Raw genomic sequence first — 22,122 nt, 5'->3', positions numbered from 1 at the left:
CCCCCCCCCCCCTCCCCAAGAGGGACAGGAATTCAGATGAGATGGCTTTCTCCACCTCTGGCTAAGACCAGGTTGCATTCCAATATCAGACCAGAGCATTGGAACCACCAGCCTTAGGAATCATGGTACATGGAAAAGCAGGAGATGGGAGTAAGCTGAGAACACAGGGCCTGGAGCAGGGGGTGCCAAACTTCTTCTGTAAAGAACCAAACCAGCTCCACAGGCCAGACAGTCACTGTGGCACACAGTGGCCATAGGCAGCACAGAAACAAATGGGTATAGCTGTTTTCTAATAAAACTTTATTTACAAAAATAGGCAGTGGGCCAGATTTGGCCCCTGGGCCGTAAGTTTACCAACCCAGGATCTAGATCCAAATGAACAGCTGTGAAATCCCAGCTGCATTGTGCTGTGTGTCCTTGTATGTCACCTAAGTCTCTTGAGCCTTAGGCTCCCTCGTGAAAATTCAGAAAAATAAGAGTACCAGCTTCACCATGTTGCTGTGAGAATCCTCACATTTTAAATACAAAGTATTTCACATCATTCTGGGAACTCAGTACACCAGGATAAAAGTCAGCTGTTACCACTGTCTGGTCTAGATCGCCAAGGTTCTGAACGTAGCTCCGCCCCTTCCCAGCTGGGTGACCTTGGGCACGTGATGAAACCTCTCTGTGCCTGAGTTTCCCGTATGTAAAGTAGGAATAATAACAGTCATGAGAATTCAATAAAACAATGAGTGCAAAATGTTTAGAATAACACCTGTAAAAGCACTCAAAAGTTAGCTTGAGTTATTGTTTTGTTATAATAGGATAAATTATAAATTATTGTTTTATAATGTTTCTCACAGAGAAGAGATTGAATCAACAGAGTAAGGGGGAAAATTCCTTCACAAGCAAAGAAAACAGCACCAAGAACCTTGCCTTTCCCAAAAACTCTTTAAGACGTGAGCCTTTCACCAAAGACACTGAGTGTGAAAATGTCTTTCTCTGCACCCACAGGCCAGCCAGGAGACAGCCACACTGAAACCAGCAGGGTCAAAGCTGAATAGTATTTATCACACTTTGCTTTGCCTCTAAATTCCTACCAAAGATGAAACACAACATTTTAGAACCTTCGTGGGAGCTTTGAGACAAAGTTATGGGATTGGGGGGGTGACTATTTTACTAAATGGATTATTTTCATCTGGTTTTAATCTTAGTTTCACATTTGTTTCAGCTTTTATTTAGTCTCCAGAATTTGCCATCAGCTTGTCAAAGACAAGTGATTCTTCAGCAACTATGTTCTCTTTTGTTATTCATATAATATATATGAATGTCTCTTTGGATGGGGGTTTTCCTACCACACACAGAAGCCAACACAATTAACTTTCCTTAAGGAAATTCCATCACCTTTGAGAAAAATGGTTCTTGATCCTCTCCTGTGAGTTGCTGCTACAACACACACACACACACACACACACACACACACACACATACACACACACAAGTCCAAACAGCACTAAAGTAATTAAAGCAGCTGGGATTGATTGGGGTTTTGAGTGACCTTTTGGTAACTTACCTACGCCTGCCATTTAGAGAAAGAATAATTTATGATGCAAGTTGAAGTGCAGAAAACCAAGGCAGACAGAAAGAGAATTCTGATTAGCCAAGAGGGGTGAACTGTCAGGAAGAGCCCCCGGAGCCCCTTGTCAAAACAGGGAACAAAAGCATTAAATGTCCAGGTTTGCCCAGACACAGACGCCTGCGGTTCCCAGGGTGCGTCTGCTCCTCTGGTTTGTAGAATCCAAGAATTTCAAGGCTAGGAAGGTCTTAAAGGTCTGACCAAGCCCGCTCATTTGACAAATGAGGAAACCGAGGCTCAGAGGAGGGGCTGACTGGCTCCAGATTTGACTGTAGGTCACCTGCCTGTCGGGTGCTAAGTTTCCCACTTTATCTGTTGCACTCAAACCAGAGGGATCTTCAAACTCCAAGATGCCCTTTAATTGTAAATTATAAATAAGTTTGTGATTAAAGTTACAAGCTAAAATCGCAGAATGAAAACTTGACAACACCATGGATTATTTTCTGCCTTCTTCAATACCGTAACCTCAGCACCTAGACCAGCAGCTGCTATGTGGTAGATAATACGTTTCTCTGGAATAAGCTTTCAGGAGCAACTGTCCCTGGATTCAAGAGATGCATGAAGTGCTGAGGAGGCTCTGTATCCAAAGTGGTACCCATTTGGGGTACCAAGTCAGGAAAACAAGAGATCTAGAGGCCCGATGTCTTTCATTTGCATTAAGATTATTACATGGCTTCCCAATTAACAGTCCCAGAGGCAGGGATGACCCCTGATGAATCTCTGCAGCTAGGAGAATAGACTAAATGGTTGGGACTTCCCTTAATGCGTTCCCACCAGTGCTCTACCTCTGTTTCCGCTGTTACTCACACCTGGGAAATACCTCACCCACCTCTGAATCTTCACATCCCACCCACATTTTAAAACCCAGCTTGCGTGCAACCTCCTCCATGAAGCTCTCTTTTCTTTTTCCTACACAGAAGCAACCCCTCCTTCTTTGGAGCTAACTTCCACACAGCTTTTGGGAACTTAGTTTAAATGCTACTTTGTCAGGGGAACCTTCTCTGACTTTCTGGATGAGGTCAGATTTTCCTACTTCTTATACTTTTACTCTCATATCACTAATTATGCTTTCTTTATTATCTGTCTTCCCCTTTTGGACAGTAAGTTTCATGGGAACAGAGACTATATCTGCTCTGTTTCACTGCTGTATCCCTAGAACCTAGCACAGTGCCTTGACCACAGGAGGCATGAATGGAAGGATGAATGGATGGATGGATGGATGGATGGTTGGATGGATAAATGGATTAATCAATGAATGGTTGAGTGAATTAACCAGTGAATGAAACAATGAATGAATGATGAATCAATGAATTAATCAAATGAATCAGTGAATGAATCATTTATATGCTATTTATCCAATCTCTACCATGCTGTTGAATTTCTGTTTCAAAGACAGAATAATGCAGTGGTTGAAAGTATGGTTTCTAACAGACTCACGGACATAGAGAACAGACTTCTGGCTGCCAAGGGGGAGGGGAGTGGAGGGGGGATGGATGGGGAGTTTGGGATTAGCAGATGCAGACTGGCATATATAGGATGGATAAACAAGGTCCTACTGTATAGCACAGGGAACTATATTCAATATCCTGTGATAAACCGTCATGGAAAAGAATATGAAAAAAAGTATATTTGTACAACTGAATCACTTTGCTGTATAGTAGAAATTAACACAACATTGCAAATCAACTCTGCTCAGTAACACAAACTGAAAAAAATAAAAGTGTGGTTTCTAGAGTCAGGCTGCCTGAGATGAAATTTTAACTCTTTTTACCACCTGCATGGTGCTGGGCAAGCTCGTTAACATTTCTGAGCCTCCCTTTCCCCACCTATAAAGGAGAACAGTCATACTGCCCACACCTCATGGGGCGACTGTAGGTTTAAATGAGATAATGCACGAGACGTGCTGGGCACATCACAAGTACTCAGTAAACGTCAGCTTTATCGTTCTGATTATTACCTCACTTCAGCACGCACTGTCAAATTCATCTTTGTAAGGCCCAACGCCTAGCAGAGTGCACACATTTGGTTCTCAAGAATATTGAACACTTAGGGCTCCCCTGGTGGCGCAGTGGTTGAGAGTCCGCCTGCCGATGCAGGGGACGCGGGTTCGTGCCCCGGTTTGGGAGGATCCCACATGCCGCGGAGCGGCTGGGCCCGTGAGCCATGGCCGCTGAGCCTGCGCTTCCGGAACCTGTGCTCCGCAACAGGAGAGACCACAACGGTGAGAGGCCCGCGTACCGCAAAAAAAAACCAAAACATATTGAACACTTAGACGACCTAGAGGGATGGGATAGGGAGGATGGGAGGGAGGCTGAAGAGGGAGGGGATACAGGGATATATGTACACGTATAGCTGATTCACTTTGTTATACAGCAGAAACTAACACAACATTGTAAAGCAATTATACTCCAATAAAGATTAAAAAAGGAGAAGACTGACTTTCCTTTGCTGTTTTAAACTTCGGAAAAAAAAATATTGAACACTTAAATGGATATTTTAAACCCCTCTGCCAGGACACTTCAAAATTCTGAGAATGTCAAACATGTCAGCATCGTGGCAGGAAGCTAGAGACGTGACAGCTAAATGTAATAGCTGATGCTAAGAAGGACATCCTTGGGTCCATTGACAAAGCTGGGTTACAGATGAAGATGAGAGATGAAAGTTGATAACTAGTGTGGTTACAGGAGGCTATCCATATTCTTCGGAAATATACACTGAAATGTTCAGGGGTAAAAGACCATGATATACGCAATTTACTCTCAAATGTTTCAGAAAAATCATACACATATGAGAGAAAAGGAAAAAGCAGAGTAAAATATTGACAAGTGACTCCAGGTAAAGGACTATAGGTATTATTCATGCTATTCTTATTCTTGAAACTTTTCAATAAGTTTGAAATTATTTCCAGATAGATTTTTTGCAAATGATGGAATGAATCTGGAACCACCAAATTACAGTTCTGGGTTTTCAGATAATTGTTATACCTGAAGAACTAGCTACTGAGCTAATCTCCAGTAGGGCATCAGCAGATAAGCCTGCAGAGGAGGCAGACACATGACTCCCGATCCCTCTTTCGGGGTAAACATTACCAATCAAGATGGCATCTTTAATAGTAAATCCAGACACAAACTCAGAATCCTTCTCAACACAGCTACTACCAAGCAAACGAGCTGACTCTCTGGATGAAATAGCCATGGACTTGACCCCGTTCTGAGAGTATTCGGTTCCAATGGGGACTCGTCAAAATTCAAAGCCTTTCTACACTTTTTTTTTTTTTTTTTTTTTGTCACACATGTGGGATCTCAGTTCCCCAACCAGGGATTGAACCCAGGCCCTCCGCATTGAAAGTGCAGAGTCCTAACCACTGGACCGCCAGGGAATTCCCCAAAGCCTTTCTAATGAAAGCGCATTAGCCCCTGGAACACCTAGGTAGAGGGTCTACAAACTACCATTCAAAACCTTACTTCCACCAAAACTTAGAATTGATTTTACTTTGGTGAAAGGAGGTTCTATGTGGTAGGAAGATTCTAGCAGTCAGATTTCTTCGTGTTTGATACCATCTCTTCCAACACACCTTCCAACTTGACAAGTTGCTTTAACCTTCCTGTGCCTCAGTTTCCCCGTCTCCGATAAGGAACACACAACCCCCAGGCTGTTAGGAGGACCAGCTAAGGTAATGAATGTGAGCATCTTGTACCCTTTACGGCTAAATTATTTGATTATAGTGATCGTGATTATCAACATCATCATAACCATCATCTTTCCCCCTTTCTCTGCTCTCCAATTACCACAGCTAATGGAGTCCCGTTTCTCTTTAAAGTGTAGAAAGCAGCCTCTGCCCAGAACATTTCCAGCTTGGGTTCTTCAACAGCCCACAGAGCTCTCCTGCCTTGAACCTGAATCATGCCCGAGTTTGGAGAGAGCAGTTACATGTCCATTTTCTTCGATTATCAGTGAAAGGTTAAGTGCTCCAGCCGTCAGCCTCAGATGCCCATCTGGGTTTTCCATTATGAGCGGAGGTAGACCAACCGGGTCTGCGAGTTCATTCTCTGGCCCTGGCTCTCCAGCTAATAGAACCTCAGCCACTCTCTTGAACGTAAAGCTTTATCTCCAGGCAAAGCCAACCAATTTAAATGGCACTCACAGCTCATGCCCGCAGGTCATGGGCTCTGAGTACTCCAAGGGGCCGGAGCAATAAAAATCTATTAGGTCTCCTTTGTCCCATCTTGTTGTGAACTTATAAGAAAAAGGCACTAAGAGGATCGGTACCCAGAAAAACCTTCATAATTGTGGCTTCTACACAGCGAATGAGGACAATTACCAAGGCAACCAGCCAATCATTCTGGTTAAGGGCAGAGGGGGTTTAGTCCAGAAGAGGCTGTTTCGAACCTCTATAGCGCTCTAATCAGAGAGGAACCAACATTTTAAAAGGCCCTTGTGTAAAAACAGGAGGGACAGCAGGGGAGGAAAAGAGGAGAGGGGGGAAAATTAATTTCCTCTCATTTCCTGCCTGCTCCATTGATTGCAGTCCAAAGGCAAGGTGATGTACTCTACCCTGCGCACCTGGGGCCACAGGGGCTGGCAGCCGAGGCGGCGATGTTGTCTGATTTTCTGCGTGTGTTTGTTTACTTATTTTCCCCTCTGGATCTGCCATCCGCAGTGCAGATCTCATGACAGGCGCAGCAAAGGTGTCAGTAAGAATCTTTAAAGGACAGTATAGAGTCTCTTCCTGGATCGTCTAGTCCCCTGAGAATAAAAATAATAGCGCATCCTTCCTTACTCAGCCTTCACCCCCTCAGTTGCTGGTTTGGGCAGATCATTTTGTGACAGAAGCTGTTTTGTTCATCACAGTGTCTCCTATGAAGTTATGTAGGAAATCAGGGGAAATGGGGGCATTGGGAAATCTCCGGATGCTTTTCCACCTTGGGGACTCTGGAGAGTCTAGCTGATACTGAATTGGGGACTGACTTTTTTCTCCTGGGCCGTGCGAGGCGCCTGGGAGGGTTGAGGATTGGGGTGAGAATCTGTCTTTGGTCTACAGTGTCTGTGTTCTCAGCTCTGTGTCCCCATGATTCCTGTGTCCCCACCCCCAGCCACCCAGCCAATGGCAGCAAAACACTAGATAACCTGCCCCGTGTTTGCTCATCTTCCTGGTAAAATTAACAAAGCCATCCAATGAAATAAGGAACTACCTTTTCCACTGGTGAGCTCCCCATGACAGGAGGTGTGAAAGGAGAGGTATTCCCCAGGTGAAAAAATTCACTGATTCACTCAACAAACAGGCCAGGTACTATTCTCCCGGCACTGCATAGGAAATTATTTCTATGGTTCTTTCCAACTAGCCGAGTCTATAATTCTAATTACACCGAGATGACATTAATGAAAACAACAGGATAATATGACAATAACAACAAGTGGATTGAGCATTTGCTAGGTGCCAGCCCACGTGTCACAATCTCTTTGGGATATTATGGCATCTGTCAGGGTCCCAGTGGGAAATAGGTGGTACGTTCAAAGGGTTTAATTGAGGAGAGTTTAATAAAGGGTCTCTCTTTTTTTGTAGATGTATTGCCATGATTTTCTTTTTCCCCAGCTTTATTGAGATGTAATTGACATGTAACACTGAATACGTTTAAGGTGTACAAAGTGTTGATTTGAGACATTTATATGTTGCAGTAAGATTACCACCAATGGCCTTGCCTAACACCTCCATCATGTCACACAATAACCATTTCTTTTTTGTGGTGAGAACATGTAATATCTACTCTCTTAGCAAATTTCAGGTACATAATACAATGCTGATAAGTCCTGGGGATCTAATAAAGGGGTCTATTTTCACAGGTGCTAACAGGGTTAAAGGGACCAGCAAGGGATGTTTAAATTCCTGGGGCCAGCAATGGGTGGGGAGCTGGTACCAGCCAAATGAAGGGGTGTAGGGCTCGCTGGTGAGGGACGATGGGAGAGGGGCCACCCAACAGGAGCTGGGGAAATAGAATATGCCAGTTGTTCCCTCCTACTACCCTCCAGTCTCTCACCAGCGATTTCCACTGGCCAATTGACTGAGGTTGAATCAATCACCAATAGCCAATGAGTTAATCAACTGTGCCTATGTAATAAAGCCTCCATAAAAATCCAAAAAGGAGGGGGTTCAGAGAGCTTCCAGGTTGGGGAACGAGAACACCTCCATGTGCTACCGTGCTGGGCTCCCATCCCAGGAAACAGAAGGCAAGGGAATCTAGTCCATGCAGGTCGGCCCCCAGGAGGGAGCACAGAGCAGGGAGAGAAGGGTGAGGGGAAGATATGGGGGTAGGGGAGGGGCAGATGGATAACAACCACCATATCAGTGTCCCCAATTTACAGACAGGGATACTGAGTCCCCAAGAGAGGAAAAAACTAAGAGACAGAAATCCATATTCTCATGTGGAATCTTGCCCTTTTTTAAGTGAAGGCAAAACAAAACCCCATTATGGGGGCCAGAAAACCTATGTGAGGGCCATGTGTTTGCAAACCCCACTGCAAGCAAAGCCATCCAGGATCCTCAGGTTCTGGGGCAAGTGCCCAGGACTTTAGTCTCCGCACTGAAGTGAACGCCTTGTGTGTCCTTGGGCAGGTTCTGTCCCCTCTCAGGAACCCTGCTCCCTCATTTGTTTCCCCGAGGAAGGTAGAAGATGACAATCCCAAAGACTCTTTTCTAGAACTTCAAGTCTCCTGATTTGACATGCTTTTTCCTCGGAAGGGAAGCTATTCGATCCCACAATCATTTCTGAGAAACTTCCACTGTTACCTTTAAGAGCTGCTCTTCCCAGTCGCCTCCTACAGATGTTCGCATCCTCTCCAACTTTGATCACTTTTCCCCCCTTTCCTTGAGAAGCAAGAAAGTTCACCAAAGGTTATGGAATAGTTATCAGGGAAAGCTTTTTAAGGGCAATCTAGAGCCTCTTCTAGTCCTATGAGCAGAGAGATAATAGGGCACATTACGTTGCTGCTTTGGCCGGGATGTTTCGTTACTGAGGTTGTTTTGCTCATCACTGAATTTATAGAAAGTATGTTGGAAATCGGGGTAATGTTGGTGCGATGTTGTGATCTATAAAAATATATTTCTCATATATATCACTGTTGGGTCTTCATCCACAGTTCTGGCTCACAGCTCCCAAAATCTTCAGAATTTCCTGAGATAAAAGCAATAGGAGTATCTTTTGTTATAATATTTGGTCTCACGCTCAGTTCCTTTAAAAAATGCTTCAGAGGGCTTCCCTGGTGGCGCAGTGGTTGAGGGTCTACCTGCCGATGCGGGGGACACGGGTTCGTGCCCCGGTCCGGGAAGATCCCACATGCCACGGAGCGGCTGGGCCCGTGAGCCATGGCCGCTGAGCCTGCGCGTCCGGAGCCTGTGCTCTGCAACGGGAGAGGCCACAACAGTGAGAGGCCCGTGTACAGCAAAAAAAAAAAAAAAAAAAAAATGCTTCAGAGCCTTAAAGTTGCAACGGGTGTCTTGTTTTTCATAGGTAGCCCCTTTCTACCTCAACTGGGTCTATGATAATGAAGGTGATTTTTGGAAGCACCTAAGGGTGGGGACTAACTGCCAAGTAACCATGTAATTAGAAGGTTGGAATTTTCCTTTTTTTTTTGAATTTATTTTATTTTTTATACAGCAGGTTCTTATTAGTTATCTATTTTATACATATTAGTGTATACATGTCAATCCCAATCTCCCAGTTCAGCCCACCACCCGCCCCCCCGACTTGGTGTCCATACATTTGTTCTCTGCATCTGTGTCTATTTCTGCCTTGCAAATCGGTTCATCTGTACCATTTCTCTAGATCCCACATATATGTGTTAATATACGATATTTGTTTTTCTCTTTCTGACTTACTTCACTCTGTATGACAGTCTCTAGGTCCATCCATGTCTCTACAAATGACCCAATTTCATTCCTTTATATGGCTGAGTAATATTCCATTGTATATATAAACCACATCTTCTTTATCCATTCATCTGTTGATGGGCATTTAAGTTGCTTCTATGACCTGGCTATTGTAAATAGTGCTGCAATGAACATTGGGGTGCATGCGTCTTTTTGAATTATGGTTTTCTCTGGGTATATGCCCAGTAGTGGGATTGCTGGGTCGTATGGTAGTTCTATTTTTAGTTTTTTACGGAACCTCCATACTGTTCTCCACAGCGGCTATATCAATTTACATTCCCACCAACAGTGCAAGAGGGTTTCCTTTTCTCCACACCAAGAGGGTTGGAATTTTCAATCCCACCTCTGATTTTTGGGGAGGCGAGAGGGGCTGGAGGTTGAATCAATCACCAATGGCCAATGAGTTAATCAATCATGCCTATATAATGAAGCCTCCATAAAAACCCAAAAAGGAAGGGGTTCAGAGAGCTTCCAGGTTGGGGAACCAAAACACTTCCACGTGCCGTCATGCTGGGCTCCAAGTCCTAGGAGGACAGAAGCTTCTTTGTTCAGGACCTTGCCCTATGTATCTCTTCCATCTGGCCATTCCTGAGTTACATATTCTTTTATAATAAACTGGTAATCTAGTGAGTTAATGGGTTTCCTGAGCTCTGCGAGCTGTTCTAGCAAATTAATTGAACCCAAGAAGGGGGTCACTGAAACCTCCAATTTGTAGTCGGTTGGTCAGAAGGGCTTCTGACCTGGGCTTACGATTGGATTGGCATTTGAATTCTTGAGGGACTGAGCTCCTGTGGAATCTGATTCTATCTCAGCGTAGATAGTGTCAGGACTGAGTTGAAACCCTGCTGGTGTCTGAGAATTGCTTGTTGGTGTGGGAAAGTTGGAATTGGGTCCAGGAACCTAATTTAGTTGGAATGCTACTAGATGATATGGCCAGAGGATTCAGGAATATTGGAACCCTGCCCCAGACCACATGAGGTCCTGAGGGAATTCCATGCATGGGACGGACACACGGAAGGTGAACCTGCACACTGACCATAAAATCTCACGCCTAATTCAAATGATCACGCCTGGACCGTGGAAAGAAACTTCAGTTACAGTAGCCCTAGAACAGAAGCAGGCCAGAGCCCTTTCCATTTACTTCATCCCCTACATTCAAGCCTACGTTTCAGCATCACTACTTTTGATGCAAGGATTCACTCACTGGTCCCCTCCAAGTCTGCCCTATTTCCCATCTGGATGATCGCAACAGACTTCTAACTGGGCTTTCTCCGTGTTTTTCCTGAACCTTCTCTAATGTTTACTAATGCTTTCTTGACATCTTTATTGAGGTATTGACAAATAAAGACGGTATAAGGTATACAATTTGATGTCGTGGTATATGAATACATCGTGAAAATAATCCCCACAATCAAGCTAAATAACATAGTCCCCACCTCACATAGTTATCTTTGTGTGTGTGTGTGGGTGGGTGTGGGGGAGGGGTGTTGAGAACACTTAAAGATCTACCCACTTAGCAAAATTCAAGTTTACAATATGGTATTATTAACTACAGTCACCATGCTGTATGTCAGATCTCCAGAACTTAACTGCATAATTGAAACTTTGTACCACCAGACCCTCAACTCCACATTTCCTCCTCCCCTGCCCCTGGAAACCACCATTCTACTGTTTATATGTTTCTATTTAATGGTGTTTAAATAGTTAAACACCATTCTACTGTTTAACTCTTTTAGAGTCCACATGTAAGTGAGATCATGCAGTATTTGTATTTCTGTGTCTGGCTTATTTCCCTGAGCATAATGTCCTTGTGACTTGCTTTGACTAATAGAAAATGGTAGGAGTGACATCTGGGGATTCCAGAGCATGATACTTTCAGCTTCCACATTTATCCCCTGGGAACCCAGCACCATGCTGTGAAGAAGCTGGTCCAGAACACTGGAGGCAGAGAGACCACATGGAGAACCGAGGCCCCCCACCAAGAGCCAGACCAATGGCCAGTTGTGAAAATGAAGCCCTCTCAGACATTCCAGCCCCCGCCATGCTCTCAACAGATTACAGCCACATGAATGACCCCAGCCAACACACCGCAGAGCAGAAGTGTGTGGTCCCAGCAGAGCCCTGAGCCAATAAATGGTTGCTATTTAAGGCACTATCTCTTGCTTATAGCAAGAGATAACTGAAATAAACATCCCTCCCCAAGAAAGAGTCTCCAATCAGTGTATTAGAATCTCAGTTATGCAAATCAGTGATTCCTATCCCCGGGGTGGAGTAAAAGGGATTGGGGGATGGGAGGACCCCTTTTCTCCTAGAAGAGGACAGAAGGACCAAACCTTTTATCTTTCAAGCTCATACATGCCGGTAAAAGCAGCTCTCATGAGTTGTTGAGTTTTTTAATTGTGGTAAAATTAAATTAAGTGTGGGGAAATTTAAGAATAAAAGCAAGTGTTCCACATAACATAAAATTTACCATTTCCACCATTTTAAAGTGTACATTTCAGCAACACTGGGTACATTCACCGTATTATGCAACCTCCACCACTGTCTAATGCCGTAACTTTTTCATCACCCCAAACAGAAAACCCCTTACCCATTAAGCAATCATTCCTCATTCGCTCCCTCCCTCAACCCCAGGAAACCACTTATCTACTTTTTGTCTCTATGGATCGGCCTATTTGGGACATTTCATATAAATGGAAACACACGAAATATGATCTTTCGTGCCTGGCTTCTTTCACTTAGCATGATTTTTTCAAGGTTCATCCATGTTGTAGCATGTATCACTACATCATTCTGTATAATATTCCATTGTATGGACAGACCTCCCTTTGTTTATCCATTCATCCTCTGATGGACATTTGGATTGTTTCCATCTTTTAGCCCCTGTTAAATAGTGATGTTATTATGCATGCTTAACATACAAGTTTTGATCTAATTCGGTGGTTGTCAACAGAGGGCCCTTGTGCCCTCCCCCCACACAGGGGGACATTTCGCCGTGTCTGGAGACATTCTTTTTTTTTTTTTTTTTTTTTTTGGTAGACATTCTTGATTGTCACGAATGAGGCAAGGTGCTGGTGCTATTAGCATCTACTAAACAGAGGCCAGGGATGCTGTTCAACATCCTACAGTGCACAGGACGCCCTCACCACAGGCATGATCCAGCCACAAATGTCACTAGTGCTGCGGCGGAGAGACCCTGCTCTAATCCAACCTCTCCCAGCCTCCGTGGGTGTATAGGGACTATACCACACTTGCCCTTTAGTGGAGATTCTTTCAGAGCCCCCCAATAAATGATAAACTTTATCTCCTTCCCATCTCAGAATTCACAGCCTTGTGGCCAGTTTAGAAACGTGTGATTCTTTTCTAACACCCACCATTTCCAAGAGGGAAATCAAAACAAAACCCTCCAAATCAATTTGCAGGAAAAAAAATAAAAGGATATTTCTGATGTTTTTCTAAGCTTTTCATCCTTTTTAAAACATGGGGGGGGTCAAGTGGCAACTGAAGAATAAAAGCAAGTGTTCAAAAGCATCAGCGACCAAAAGTCCACAGAAAATCAAAACAAACCTGGCTCTCAGTGTGCGTAATTATGGGTACAACCCAGTAATGAGAGCTTTATTAGTTTACTGTGATGCCATCAAGTACCAAAAAGCGGGAAGGAGTGGGAGAAAGAAAGAAAATGGATATGAAAGAGGAGAGGGAGGGGGGAGACATGAAAGAGGAATACGAGAGGGCAGAGCGGGGGAAACTAAAGTGCACATTCTGGGTGTTGGACCAGCATTTATCCAAAGGAGCAGCAGCGGGAACAGACCTGAACACCTTCTCCAAAATGTGCACCTCTGCATTCAACCAACAGATCACTTGCTGATGCTCTGAGTTTGACCCTGTTTTCAGTAGTGGGGATGCAGCGATGAACAAAATAGACAACAATCCTTCCCCTTTTCCCTGGAGCTGACACACTCAAGCAGGGAAAACAGACATTAAATGAAATAGTGAGTACAACGCATGGTACCTTACGCAGAGAAAAAAGAAAGCAGGGAAGGGGGATAGGAAGCGTCAGGGATGGGGCAAGTGTTGGAATTTCAGAGCAGGTGGCCAAGAAGGGGGTGACAGATGGGGGAAGATCTGAAAGGAGTGAAGGCATGAGCCAAGGGTAGATCTAGGGAAAGAGCATTCCAGGCAGAGAGCAAAGGATGTGCAAATGTCCTGGGGTGGGACGTGCCTGTGGAGGAACAATGAAGGGGCCAGTGTGGTTGGGGCAAAATAGGGGGGCCAGTGGGAGAAGGGGCAGATCCCATAAGGCCTCATAGGGCACAGGAAGGCCTTTGTTTTTATCCTGAGTGAGAAGGGGGTCCTGGGTGGGTTTTGGACAGAGAAGGGACAACAGGATCACTCTGATAGGGACTAGGGTGAGGCGGGTGAGACCCTGGAACAACGGGTCACCTACACCTTGGTGCGAGGAATTTGCGATGGACACCAACCACCCCCTCCAAGGAAGGTCTCGTAGCCCCACCCACCGGGGGTGCTGCCGGCAGATGGTCTCCAGTTGTTGATCCCCAAAGGGATGGCCCTAGATGCAAGGACCTGCCTCCTCCAGGGACCCACCCCTTCCCCGGGTGTGCGGTTTTTTTCCTTTTTGGCCGCACTGTGTAGCATGTGGGATCTTAGTTCCCCAAGCAGGGATCAAACCCATGCCCCCTGCAGTGGAAGCACGGAGCCCTAACCACTGGACCACCAGGGAAGTCCCACCCAGGGTGTGCTTTTAAGTCAGGATGCTGTTATCTTTCAGGTGTGGTAAGGCCAACAGATCAGGAGATGACTGTCATTGAAAAGACAGCCTGTTATACTCACAGATTCGAAGAGGAGGGGCTCACCACACCACACAGGGCCACCTGGGGAAGCACCAGGGCTGGGCAGAGCAGGAGGGAACAGGGCCAAGAGCCTTTATTGTGGTTTCCACAGAAAGGAACATGGGCGACATGAGGCAGGGTAAGCAGGCTTAGGGTTGGCTGGTCTGAATCGTTTGGGCAGGCTCTGGGGTGTAAGGGGCTGGCCCCAGTTGTGTGGTAACTGGCCCTGGGGTGATTCGGGCAGGTGGATAGTAGCCCAGAATGGGAGAGCCCCATAAAGGAGGTCCTTGGGGTGTGAACTCTGAACTGGTTGGTTTGCATAGGAAAGGTGAGCTCACAGGTGGATCACTTACTCTCTCTAGGGACTGGCTAGCCCTGGGAGGGATAGTCCCTGCAGGGGCAGCAAGGGCCCAGATGTCAAAACATCAGGATACAAAGACATGCTTAATACAGGGTGACCCACATCCAAGGACTGATCCACACAGGGGTACAAAGGCCTGGGCCTCCCGTTTTTATTGCTGTATAATATTCCTTAGCACAAAGACACCCCATTTTCCATTCTACTGTAATGGACTTTCGAGTCAACAGGAAGGTAGTAAAAGAATTTCTCCAAATGGCTAATAGACACATGAAAGATGCTCAACATCATTGGTTACCAGGGAAATGCTAATTAAAACCAAAAGGGGACACTACTACATACCCACCAGAATGGCTAATATTAAAAGCTGGAAAATACCAAGCGTCGGTAAGGATGCGGTACCACAGCATTCCTCTTTCATCAAGCCAAGCTGGGTGGTAACCAGGTTCCTGGATGAGAAATTGACTGTGTTCACCAAAACCAAAGGAAACCAAGAACCACAGCAACTGATTACAGACTTCAAATCAACCAAGTAGCTCTTCAATATAAACACAGACACCAGGCAAATTCTCCAGCCCTCCCTCACCTCAAATTTACCATTCTCCCTCCTAAGCCCCTCATCCAGCTTGGTTTTCCCCACTAAGGCTATAAAGCCAAGCACAGTTGAATAGGGGCATATATTTGGACCTCAGCACCAAACCAAAGGGGGCAGAGATGGATGCGCCATCTCTGACACAGCTGCATGCTTGAACCTTGTGTCGTGGAGAGCCAGTGGGTACGTGGACAGTCATCTCTCTCTGACATATTGCCCAAATGCAGGTCTGGTTGTTTTGACAGGCATCCAAGTGCCTTTCAAAAATAAAAATATTCTAAGAGGTACAGTGATGGATATTGAAATCCAAATCCTAAAAGCCTTCTGACTATGGTGCTCCAGGTGGCTCAGAGATTTTTTTTTTTCCTCTTTTTAATCTAAATCATGTTCCCAGACAGCACAGAGCCTGGTATAAATTCTCTTCTGCACTAATCTTTTATATACTTTTATGCTTGTCTGAGATGATTGAACATGACTCATTCATGGTTCCGTTTTCCACCACCACTGGTCGCTTCCAGTCGGCAACATCTGGTTTTTTGCAGTAAAAGTTTCCCTCTGTCTGTCACATAACTCTGCGGTGTTCTTAGAAGAGGAGTCTACACCAGGGGCTGGTCAAATGCCAGGAACTGCCATGTACGATAGCAGAGCCTGGATCATCTACACTATTTATTGATGGTGATATGAAATTGAAAGTCAGCTGAACGAAAACTACCAGCTCCACAGTGTAGACTGGTGGGTTTCCACCTTTTTTTTTATTGTCTTTGCTGCAAATCCTTTTTTTCAAACAAAATTTCAATAAAATGGTGAAAAACGTTCCTGTTCTGGGGGAGACATACCCTCCCCTCTACTCTCAAGACAATTCCTGGGGCGCCTTCTCTGAAACACAAGTGCTCCCAAGAGCTGCTCGAAAACCACTACGTAGACCAAGCTCATGGCGTAGTGCTGGTTAATGTAGGTTATCTCCAGGCGAGTTTGATTTTTCTTCTGCTTTTTCTGTATTTTAAATTCTCTACGATGAACATTTATAACTCCATAATCATAAAATAAATTGGAACGTCTTAAAGAAAACTGGCATTGTTTGATATTCCTTAAACATACCCCATAAAGCATCAAGTCAGTTTCTGGCAATCGGTCTGTAAGTATAATAACCAAGTGCTAAATACATGCCAGGTACTGTTCTTGGCATTGAAGATACAGTGGTGAATAGACAGAGAGCAGCTGACTTCAAAGGTCTGACAGTTTAATGGCAGGAAGACGAGGGCAGAAGCAGCTCTGCCCACCACGTTCTCCAGCAACTTGCTTGAGGAATTCTCTGTGACTTGGAACTCTGTGGGTCTAGAAATACTAGTACCCAGAGCGAGGATGCTTCCCCCTCAGGACTCAATAATAACCCCATTCAACGCAAAGCTATGGCTGCCTCCTGGTCACTTTGAGTAACACATGTCAGCCATTCAGAAGGCGAAGCAGCCACCATGCTGGCATAGGGCATTGACCTTGATCATTATCAGAAGGAGGGGCTGCAGACACACAGCGGAGACAGGGAGGTAACTGCTTGGTGCTCGGGCAGTTTGCTAGGACATCTCTTGGTGCCTGCGTGCCTAGGAGTAACTGTACATGGGCAATACAGCCACCCCAGCCTGATAAGGACATGGTCACCAGGGGCTCAGACCCCTCCAGGATGAGGGTCTGGGTCACCTCACCAGGCCAGCCACTCAGACAACCAGAGGGAGGGGGGAACCTGGAATGAGTGGTGGTGGAGGAAGAAGATGAGTATTCGTGATGACATGGACACCACCTGCAATAGTGGGGGCTCTCGTTCAACCCACTACCCCTCCTCTTAGAAATGTCTTCAGAAATTGTGGCCAACCAGAGTCCTGGAGAAACCACACTTGGATGAAACGAACGTATGTGAGAAGCAAATGGCTCCAGCCTGTGCTGGGGGCGGAGTGTGGGAGAAGATGTTGGTGCCCCATCCAGATCCTCTTAACTGGACTGTGCACCCATCCCCCAGCTGCACTGTTGTTGGCTCAATACAACTCATAGCTCATTCCTTCTCCAGATAATTACCCTAAGCCAACATGGAACAACCTCTTCCAGGAAGCTAAGCTACCCCCGCCATGGGGGAGACTGACTAAATGACATGGAAGTACAAAATCCCAGCCCCCTTGCCATAAAGAGAGACCAACTCCATGATGCAATTTATGTTCCAGAGTTGCCCCTGGGATCAGACTGAAGTTGTCTCCAGCTGTTATATTCTTTTGTTTCTTTTTCTGATGTTTCGTATTTTGTCGATTGAGATAAAATTTATATACAGTAAAAAGCACAGATACTAAAAGTACAATTCAATGAGTTTGACAAAGGTCTTCCAATGTAACCAACAACCCAATCAACAATTAAACATTCCCATCATCAGCTCCTGCCCCCTTCCTTCCAGTCAATCCCAACCACTGAACAACCACTTTTCTGATTTTTATCACCACAGATTAATTTTGTCTATTCTTGAGCTTTATATATATATGGAATCACACAGTATGGATTCTTTTGTATATATCGATTTCCATCAACATAATATTTCTGAGTTTAATCTGTGTTGTATATATCAGAGGTTCATTTTTTATTGCTGAGAACTGTTCAACTGTATGAATAAACAATGATTTATTTTCCCATTCTTCTGTGGATGGAAATTTGGGTTTCTAATTTTTACCTGCTATAGGTTAAAGCTGCTATAAACATTCCTGCACGAGATTTTCTGCGAGCACACGTTTTTATTTCTCCTGGGCAACTACCTAGAAGTGGAATGACTGGGTAATAGGTGGGTGTATAACTTAACATTATAAGAACCCTCCAGCTTTCCAAAGTGATTGTACCATTTTACACCAACAATGTATGAGAGTTCTAATTGTTCCACATTCTTGTCAACATTTAGTGTTGTCAGATTTTTTACTTTAGCCACTCTAGTGGGTGTGAAAGGATATCTCATTGTGGTTTCAATTTGCATTTCCCTGATGGATAATGATGTTGAGCATCTTTCCATGTGCTTACAAGCCATTCATCTATCTTTCCTTCCAAAATGTCTCTTCAAGTATTTGCCCGTTTTATCAAGTTGTCTTTTTATCATTGATTTGTCAGTATTTTAAATATATTATGGATACAAGCCCACAATTGATATATGTGTTATATTTTCTCATATCTGTGGCTTGCCTTTTCATTTTCTTAATGGGGTCTTTTGGTAAGCAGGAGTTTTTAATTTTGATGAAGTACAATTTATCTATTTTTTTATGGTTAATGCATTTTGTGTTTTCTCTAATAAGTCTTTCGCTACCCCAAAATTGCTAAGATATTCCCCACTGTTTTCTTCTAGAAATTTTATAGTTTAGCTCTCACATTTAGGCCTATGATCCTCCCCCAATTAGTTTTTGTGTATAATGTGAAGCAGGGATTGTGGTTCATTTTTTCAAACATTTATCCAGTTGCTGAAAAGATTTTCCTAATAAAATTGGGGCATTTGCTGAAAATTATGCATGTGTGAATCTATTTCTGGATTCTGCTGCATTGATCTATTTGTTTATCCCTGAGGTCATATTCTTGCTTAGATTTTTTTCCCCTGCTTTACCATCTTTCCCTCACCCCTCATCTCCTAAGAGAACTCTCTTAATGAATCACTTGTGTAACATTCCCATCACAGGCTCTGTTTTCAGAGAACTAGACCTAAGACCACAGACAACAGACATGCAAGTTAACTGTGAAATGAGATACTTTCAGGTGCTAATCAGTGCTGGGAATAAGGTGAATATGGAAAGGACTGGCTTGTGGGTGGAAGCTAGCTTAGAAAAGGCCTCTCTGAGAAAGTGACATTTAAGTCAAGTCCAGAGTAATGACAACATAAGTGGATGGCTGAAGGGCAAGGAAAATAATCACTGGAGCCAAGAAGGTCCAGGAACTGAGAGGGAAGAGTGTTGAGTGTTGATCTGCAATGTCATGGCTGAAGCCAGAAGCATGATGGTAAGAGAAGTGATGGAAAGTGGGACAGAGAACCAGCTGCCAAGACAGGCAGGAGTTTATTGAAAAGCCCTTCACATTAGCTGGGAGTTTTTATGGAGGAAGGACTAGAGATCATTTCAAAGCGTCAATGGGAAGCAAAGAGGACACCCACCCCATCTCCAGGTGCGGAGTTCCTTGGGGGCTAGGAGAAAACCACAGCCTCCCTGAAGGGTGCTGTAGGGGGAAAGTATCCTCAGGCAGCAGCCAAGATTCACATGGAGCAAGAATTTGATGAGTGGTTCTCGAAATTGAGCATGTAGCAGAATCAAGTGGAGGGCTTGTTAAACACAGACTGCTGGGTCCCACCCTAACATTTCTGACTCAGAAAGTCTGGGGTGGTGACCCAATTGTATTTCTAACAAGTTCCCAGGTGATGTTGATGATGGGGTACCAGGGACCACTCTTTGAGAACCACTGGCTTAGACAAGACTATGTCAGGAGACAATCAGTGGTTCACCACTGGCAAGACCACTGATGGTTTCTGTTAATAAAGTTTTATTGGCACACAGCCACGCCCATTTGCTCACATGTCATCTACAGCTGCTTTCCTGCTACAATGGCAGAGATGAGTAGTTGCAACAGAGATTGTGTGGCCTGCAGAGACTAAAACGTTTACAATCTGGCCCTTTATAGAAAAAGTTTGCCGATCTCCATTCTATTTTATCACTAGACTTCTGAAATTTCTTGATGGTGTGTCTAGAGGAGGAGGTAAGCAATGAAGTAGCCAAGATAAGAGTCATGATCTTTTGCAACCTAAACTCTTCTCTCCTGCTCTCTTTGAACTTGTAGGTTAAAGGTTATTTAGGGCTCCCCTGGTGGCACAGTGGTTAAGAATCCGCCTGCCAATGCAGGGGACACGGGTTCGGGCCCTGGTTCGGGAAGATCCCACATGCCACAGAGCAGCTAAGCCCGTGCGCCGCAACTACTGAGCCTGCGCTCTAGAGCCCGTGAGCGCAACAACTGAGCCTGCGTGCCACAACTACTGAAGCCCACATGCCTAGAGCCCATGCTCCGCAACAAGAGAAGTCACCGCAATGAGAAGCCCGCGCAACGCAACGAAGAGTAGCCCTTGCTCGCCGCAACTAGAGAAAGCCTGTGAGCAGCAACGAAGACCCAACACAGCCAAAAATAAATAAACACATAAATAAATTAATTTTAAAAATATAAAAGAAGGGATTGCAAATTTACATTGAATAAGAAACAAAACATACAGTCATAGTTTCATGTTTTGTTTAAAGGCAAAAATAGAAACTTATATTGCAATATATATTGCATGTGATTGTCTTCTTAATAGAAGGTTGTTCTCTGGGAGGAACTCTTAGGTGGCTTAATTTGAAGTAAAACTCATCTAATTTATTCCAGCCAATTATTTTCATATAATTGACTGAAAATCCGTTTTCCCCTATGAATGTGGGAAACACCCACAGCACCTTCACTGACCTTTCAGAGTCTTAACTATTCTGGGCAAAGCTAGAAAAATGCAGGAACCAGGCCTGTAGGTCTCTGGCTATTTCTCCTGCCTTCTCACTTCAGGGCCTTAACAAAACAAAAGTAGTGACTGCAGGTCTGAGTTCCAACCAGCAAGGGTTACAGTGAATACATATTTCTTCAACTGATTTTTTTGTTTTTTAAATCTAACCTACTACCAGGCACTTTAAGAGCCTATTAAGGTCTCAAAACCGCCATGTGAAGTACATACTACAGCACCCACCTCACAAAGGAGAAAATTAAAGCTCAGAGCAGTTAAATGACTTGCCCAGGATCACACAGCATGAAAGGAGTGAAGACAGATTCAAACCCAGCTCAGCCAGATGGCCAGGCTTACTTACTCAGAATGCATGCACGTGGTGCTCACTCAGGGCTGGCTCCCTTCTCGAATTTCTGCTCCCGATGGGTCCTGCCAGGAGTATTCCAGCTGAGGGAGAAGGAAGACAGTGAAGAGACACAGGCCTGGAATTGTTTGGGCTGGAAGCAGGATCAGACACTGGCCCATCCCTGGACTTGTTGCTGCTTCCAGCACACAACCCGAGTCCAGCTGGGCTTCTCCATAAATACAACGCCCTGGCAGGCCCCCTGGTCCAGGTACCAGTGAAATCCAACCTAAAGAAATGGCTCAGGGGACACCAGGCTCCACAGGCTTGACGAGCAGAAAGGGCCTCTAACGATACATGCATTCAAAACCCACTAGGCCAGGTCCCGTGTACCGCTCCCTCCACCCGGCCCTGGTCAAATCATGTGATTTCCCAGAGGCTTGAGTTTTTGAAAAACTCCCCAGAACTACTTCAGGCCTTGAACAAAAGTATGTAAAGCACAGGACCTGGGACTTAGTGAGCCCTTGATAAATGAGACTTGTTATTTTTACTGAGGACAAGGCCCATATTCTCCAACTCTACCTCCCACTCCCCAACACACGCACACACGCACACGCACGTACACGTATGCTCACACACGCAGGCCTCTCTAAACACACGGGATGCTCAGCGGGCCCTGGTCATATGTGCAAAGGCCCTGAGGTAGGAAGATACCTGGCTTTTTAAAGAAAGTGAAAAGCCCAGAGGCTGGAACATAATGGCTGTGGTATGAATGAAATAGGTAGAGATCAGATAAGACCCTCTATCTATACTCTCACTGTTCCCACAAGAGAACCAAGGTCCAGGGAAAGGACTTGCCCTACTTGCAGAGTGAGGCAGTGACAGCCAAGCCTAGAGGACTCCTAGCCCAGAGCTCTTTTCACCACTC

Source organism: Neophocaena asiaeorientalis, unplaced genomic scaffold (genome assembly GCF_003031525.2).
Source record: "Neophocaena asiaeorientalis asiaeorientalis breed wild unplaced genomic scaffold, Neophocaena_asiaeorientalis_V1.1 scaffold648, whole genome shotgun sequence".
Lineage (NCBI taxonomy): Eukaryota > Metazoa > Chordata > Mammalia > Artiodactyla > Phocoenidae > Neophocaena > Neophocaena asiaeorientalis.
Note: the sequence above shows the minus strand (reverse complement) of the source record.